We start from the raw sequence: 6839 nt of genomic DNA on the forward strand, positions 1-6839 counted from the left end.
TGACCGAGTTGGGCTGGACTTACTGGATTTGACCATATTTTCTGACTTATAGTAAGCTTACTGGATTTAGGTTAAGTAACTTTTGCACGTCGGACATACTGAGGCCTATTGTGCACACCGAATTTGTGGGATGAACGAGGATGACGTGTACCAGCCCACCGGCCGCATGTGACCTCTCACCCGCTCACCCAATGGGAATCCCCTATCTCCCCCGTCGTAAGTTCATACCGCCAAGTTGACCAAGCAGCACAGGATCCATTCCAACGGCCCTTCCAAAGTGTGGAAGCGCCCTTGGGAGTTCTCTTAAGGAATGAATCCTGACAGAGATATTGCGGAAGGCGAGGGACATAGGAACGGTTGCAGAGACGACGCAATCCCCCCCCCCCGCCGTAAGCGGAAAAAGAGATGCGTCTTGACCTGAAAATGTCTGTAGAATGAGATGCAAAAGATGAAATATAAATTCTTTTCTACACGGAAGGGGAAGGGAAAATGGTCCGTGGCAGTGAAAATTATAACCCGGCATTTGCCTAAGTAACTGCAGAAAACCACGGAAAAACCACAGTCAGGTTGGTCGGTCCGGGAATCGAGCCACGGATCTACCGAATGCTAGTCCCATGCGAAACGCTTGAGCCACCTTACTCGGTGACTAGATTTAACTAGACGATTAAATTCTACTATACTGATTGGGTTTCACTGAACTGAGAGAGATAAACTACTCTTAGTGGTTTCATCCCCTTTAATTAGGTGGAATGGACTGGCTTTAGTATCTCTTACCAAGCGCTTTGGAATATTTTTATTCATTAGAGTTTGCATGTATATAGTGCAGACTTACAGGGTTGGATAACAAGAATAACAGTAATAATAATAATAATAATAATAATAATAATAATAATAATAATAGTAATAATAATAATAATAATAATAATAATAATAATAATAATAATGCATTTTATTCTTCATTTCTAGAAGCTGTTAACATTTTCCTTGCTTATTAGGAATTTTTTCATCATTCTGCTTGTGATATCATTTTATTTAACTTTGATTTACATCTTTTCATTTTACCAACAAACTGAATTCATTGCCCTGAGTCCGCCTGGGTGGCGCAGTTGGTATAGCGCTGACCCTCAGTGCCCGAAGTTGCGGGTTCGATCCCGGCCATGTCGATGACATTTAAGTGTGCTTAATGTGACAGACTCATGTCAGTAGATTTACAGGCATGCAAAATAACTCCTGTGGGACAAAATTCCGGCACACCGGCAACGCTGATATAACCTCTTCAGTTGCGAGCGTCGTTAAATAAAACATAATATATTTTCATTGTCCTGAGTCTTCCACTTTCTATTGTCCACTGATTTGATGGTTGGATTTGGGACTCACTTTGTTGTGTTATGTTCATTCTTATATGACTATTTTATGCAGATTAATAATTATTACTATCACTGTCATTACGTAATTAATTCTTTCATTGACACCATTTTATATAACATACAGTATCCAAAGTGCAGAAAGTTTTCGTACAGGATACTTTTTCGTAAAAGTAGTCTGCATGGTAGAAGTTGAGATGTTTGTTTATTGAAATCTACTAACCTAATGCGACTGAAGGCAGGTAAATTGAAATGTGCACAAAACATACTGAAAGTCCCATTAATGAAAAAAAACATATTCGTAAAATCAAAATTTCTTCTTTTGTACGTACCTGCAGTCAATAATATCCTCCCCGTTTTTCTGTCCCTTATACACACACGAATATCAAACTTGTCCTCTTGAATTTCAGTCACATTCGATATGTTGGAATGGTAGAATATAGATAATTAAAATGGAACTATTTGGCTGTAGCTTGCCAGAGGATATAGTAAATACTGTAAATTTCGCTAGTATTATTTCTTGAAGAACTTAAACACAATAAATAATGGGATAGTACACCAACTTCCTTCTAGACGTAACTAGTCAGTGATATGCACTCATATATTTTAAAATTCGAACTCTCGCCGTTTCTTCCTGGATGTATTGAGATAGGGAAATTTTTCATGGACAACATTGTGTTCTACAATCGATCTGACAGACAATCTCGACATAATCTCTAGCAAGTACACACTCAGCAAATACTGATATAAAACAAATAAATGTAGTTTCTAAGTATCCGACTGAAGATAGGAATGCAGTAGAGCGTCTCGTTTAGGCACAGTGAAAACGTAAACAAAGTGCAGGTAACGTGTGGGGAGAGGACGAGCCGTACGATAAACACGAGGGATGCACAAGGTTTTAGTTACAACATTTATGGCGGAGCATTAATTGAAATTATATTTTCGAAAAACACACACAACAAAAGAACACAAATTGCATAACGTTATCATATACACATTTTAACAAACAAGCAATTGTAACGTTGAAATAATTCAATATAACATATCAAATGTTTCTACTTATATGATGTTGCTTTTAAGCAGCATTTCTTACGGTCATGAATTTCATTCTCTGTATGACTGACATAATATCACCGTCTTCTGTAGCCGAATTAACAAAATATAATATATTGGACTGAAGTGACAACACTATTTCCTAAACATAATTATCCCTTCTTAAAGTTCAATTTATTCAAGTAAACCTATAAATCACTCTAACACAATAAAATATTAATTGACTTACTAATATACTAAACTGTCTTGAAAATGTATTATTGTATCATCTCATCATTGCAAATAGTCCGGTATATTTTATTAGGTTATTTTACGACGCTTTATCAACAGCTTAGGTTATTTAGCGTCTGAATGAGATGAAGGTGATAATGCCGGTGAAATGAGTCCGGGGTCCAGCACCGAAAGTTACCCAGCATTTGCTCATCTTGGATTGAGGGAAAACCCCGGAAAAAACCTCAACCAGGTAACTTGCCCCGACCGGGAATCGAACCCGGGCCACCTGGTTTCGCGGCCAGACGCGCTAACCGTTACTCCACAGGTGTGGACTTCCGGTATATGGCAGTAATGTGTTATGATGTGCTGTACTCTCGTTACCAGTTGTGCCAACTATACAGTCTTCATTTAACTCTATGGACGATTACTAGTCAAGAAGCTTTGTTGATTCAGTTTCATTTTTATTAAAACAGTTACATTCCACTTCAGTTGTAAATATATATTATAGAGTCTCTGATACGTGACTATTCATAATCTCATACAACAGAAGCTATAACATAACCTAAAATAATACACGTCATTCCGAACCGTTTTATTGGTCAAGAATAATATGACGTAGTGAAAGTGTAATAGTCCCCTTCATCACATTCAGACGCTAGATAAGTATCGCGGTTGAAAAAGCGTCGTAAAATAACCAATTAAAAATTGAATCATGAATTATATAAATCCTACAAGTCACATTTTTTCTCCAATTTGGTCTTTCATATGGTTGCAATATTCATACACAGACCTTTCAAGTGGTTCAGAAACCTCTCAAGTCCATACAACGGCAATAATTTTCTTTGAATTACAGGAAATGTCAGAAACATCAGGAATCAAGGGCATGTGGAATTTTCTAGAAACTGAAAAGGACTTTCAGTTTGATTTTCTGCTTTTTTTAAATAGGATTAAAGGAATTTTAAGAATCTAATAATTTCTTGACTTAAATAGCCTACGTTAATAAATACCTTATAAGATACCTTCTCCGTCTTCTTCACCTAAACATTGTTTTAAAGAAATAGAATGATTCTTACTAGTCGTGAATTACACAAGCCCTATATGTCTAGGCAATTCAAATTTTTTTCCAGAAAATATTAAAGAGAAATATTTAAGTTCATATGTGCCAAACAATAGAACTTCTTATTATGCTTACGTAAAAAAGAAATTGTCACTTCAAAATACCAAACGCGTTTGAAGGAAATGAGATTTTTTGTGACTTTTGAAAAAAATTACCCAAATGGACGTAAAGGGTTTCTGCAATTCACGATTCATTCATAATTGACATCTTTTTTTTCCTTTTTATGCATTTACATCTGTTATATAATTCTGTTTTAAAGTTTATTGTTATAAAATTATGAATTATTACTATTGTTATTATTATTATTATTATTATTATTATTATTATTATTATTATTAGCGTCTGCTCTTATTGTTAAAGTCCATTTTAGTTACTGTGATACTTTTACATGATATCTTGAATATCTGGTACCATTACTCTTTTTATTCTACCCGAAAATTTAATTGTTATTAGTTAATTCAAAAATCGGATACAAAATAATATTTTGAAAATTACAGTATCAAAAATATTTATGAAACAATAAACGTAGGTACATACTTTCTGGCATAGTTCTAAAAATGACAAAGTCTAGATTGTTTTTTGCTCGACCATACTAAATACGCTCATTACATGTGATGTAACTGTACCTTAATGACATACATTAAAACACTGCTATTCATTATGTTATTCCAATTACCGATTTCCAAGTAAAAATATGTGATACTGATTAATATCGTACTGGCAAAAAATCGCATGCCATGAAAGGTGTAATGCAAAATGGTAGGCACAAATTGCATAATCATCAATAATTATTTAAAATAAAGTGAACTCTGTTCACTTTAATTTTAATTTATAAACACTTGAGTTTATTTTCTGTGTTTTAATGTGTGTTGCTTCGAGGTTAAAATCGTCAAACTAAAGTCTTGCAAAAATCAATAGATACAGCGTACACACAAAAGTGCTGCATGCCTGCCATCTGTTACACTACTCGAGAACACGCTGAAAATACACTCATGGTCACCATTTCATTATCATCAAAGTAACAAAGTAAGGTATTTGTAAAAACTCAAAACTTAGACATTTAATTACGGTAGAACAAAAACAGTCGTATGCATCTTGCCTATAATGGTATTAATTAAGACGCCAGTATGCACATGAAACGAGCGTAAGCGAGTTACATAATTTTCATACCAGCGTCTTAATTACCATTATAGACTCGTTGTATAATATACTATTAATACAATATTTTTATATTAAAGGATGATTCTTTATTAGTGTTGAAGCCCAGATTTACTCCAGAGGAAAAAATGTTTCGACATCCGCACAGAATATAAAAGTAAGTTTTCGGAAATGAGATCTCAGGAAAATATTGTTATATGGTGCTTATAATATTAAAACACATTCCGGTTCGGAATGAGCACAGGAATGCAGAAGTTAGAGGGGGAATTCTATGGCTTCCCCTCCTTCAATCCGAACATTATTGCTATTATATTATTACTTATTACTAGAGCCCTGATGTTTAGGCATTTATATCAGTAAAATAGGTAGGAAAAAAGGTAATAAAAACGTAAAAATAAGGCATAATAAAATTTTGAAATAGATATTATAAATTTTAAAATGGCATAATATATTTTAGCAATAAATTTAAATTATATCAACATAATTTACATTTTTACTTCGTAGTTGACACATGTTAACTTACAAAATATTTTTTTGTGATTAACTGTCTTTTCACAAACCTCACTTAACAAAACTGTTCCATCGGCTGAAAACACATGGGCGCCAAATTCACAAACCTAAGTATGAATTTTACTTTTCAATGGTTTACTGAATTTAGGCGTTCTAGCTAACCGATCTTATACCTTCTGTCACCCGACAATAACTGATTGTTCCTCACTCAAATTTCTTTCTTCTGCAATAATAAAGACATGTAGCACAAAATTTTAACAGTAAGACTCGAAATTATGAAAGCAAACAATTGGAAAAGCTACGTGAGAACTTTTATGAGAATGAGCTTAATATTTAAAATTATAAAGCTGATTGTTGGTATTGTGAAGACATGATACTATATTTGTAACTGTGGATTGTCGATCATTATTCATATTACACCAGTAGAATTAAAGTACGATTATTAGCAGATTAAGCACCGAAATAAATTACTTTTCTGAATATGTATGGTAAGACTTTCCTGTGTTAAATTTCAACATGTCTCGTTTACATGTTTCGACCTATTTATGGGTCATCTTCAGAACTGGTCGTTGTTGGTTTTGACGCCACTTGTTCTGTTTCCTGTTAGGGTGTGTTCGTGTGGTATAGTGTAGAGTGAAAGAGTGTGTGTGTTTTGAAGTTGAGTTGTGTGTTGAGAATTTCGTTGGGGTGTGTTTTTGTGTGTCTGTATATTTCATATTATTTTTTTGGCGGCCGGGTAGCTCAGTTGGTAGAGCAGCTGGCTACGGACTGGAAGGTCCGGGGTTCGATCCCAGGTGGTGACAGGATTTTTTCTCGTTGCCAAACTTTCAGAACGGCCCCGAGGTTCACTCAGCCTCCTATAAAATTGAGTACCGGGTCTTTCCCGGGGGTAAAAGGCGGTCAGAGCGTGGTGCCGACCACACCACCTCATTCTAGTGCCGAGGTCATGGAAAGCATGGGGCTCTACCTCCATGCCCCCCAAGTGCCTTCATGGCATGTTACGGGGATACCTTTACCTTTTACCTTTTATCTAGTGTGTTTAGTTTCTGGCTTTTTGGTTGGATGTGTAGTATTTCCACGTCTGTGTTGATGTCTCTGTGGGTGTGGTTAGCATTCATGATGTCTTCTGCATATGTGGAGGTGTTTTGTAATTTTGTTATGGCTGTGATGTGTTCTTTGTAACGTGTTTGAAACGATCTGCCTGTTTGTCGTATGTAGAAGTTGTTGCAGGTTTTACATTTGAGCTTGTATACGTCTGTGTGGTTGTATTTATTTGTTTGTTTGGGTGTTGAGATGTTATTGTAGAGTGTTATTTGTTCTGTATGCGATGTTGTAATTTAATTTCTTGAATGAGAACAAGTGGCGCCAAGACCAACAACGACCAATTCTGAGGATGACTCATAAATAGGTCGAAACATGTAAAC

This window comes from Periplaneta americana, chromosome 13 (assembly GCF_040183065.1).
Source record: "Periplaneta americana isolate PAMFEO1 chromosome 13, P.americana_PAMFEO1_priV1, whole genome shotgun sequence".
Taxonomy (NCBI): Eukaryota; Metazoa; Arthropoda; class Insecta; order Blattodea; family Blattidae; genus Periplaneta; species Periplaneta americana.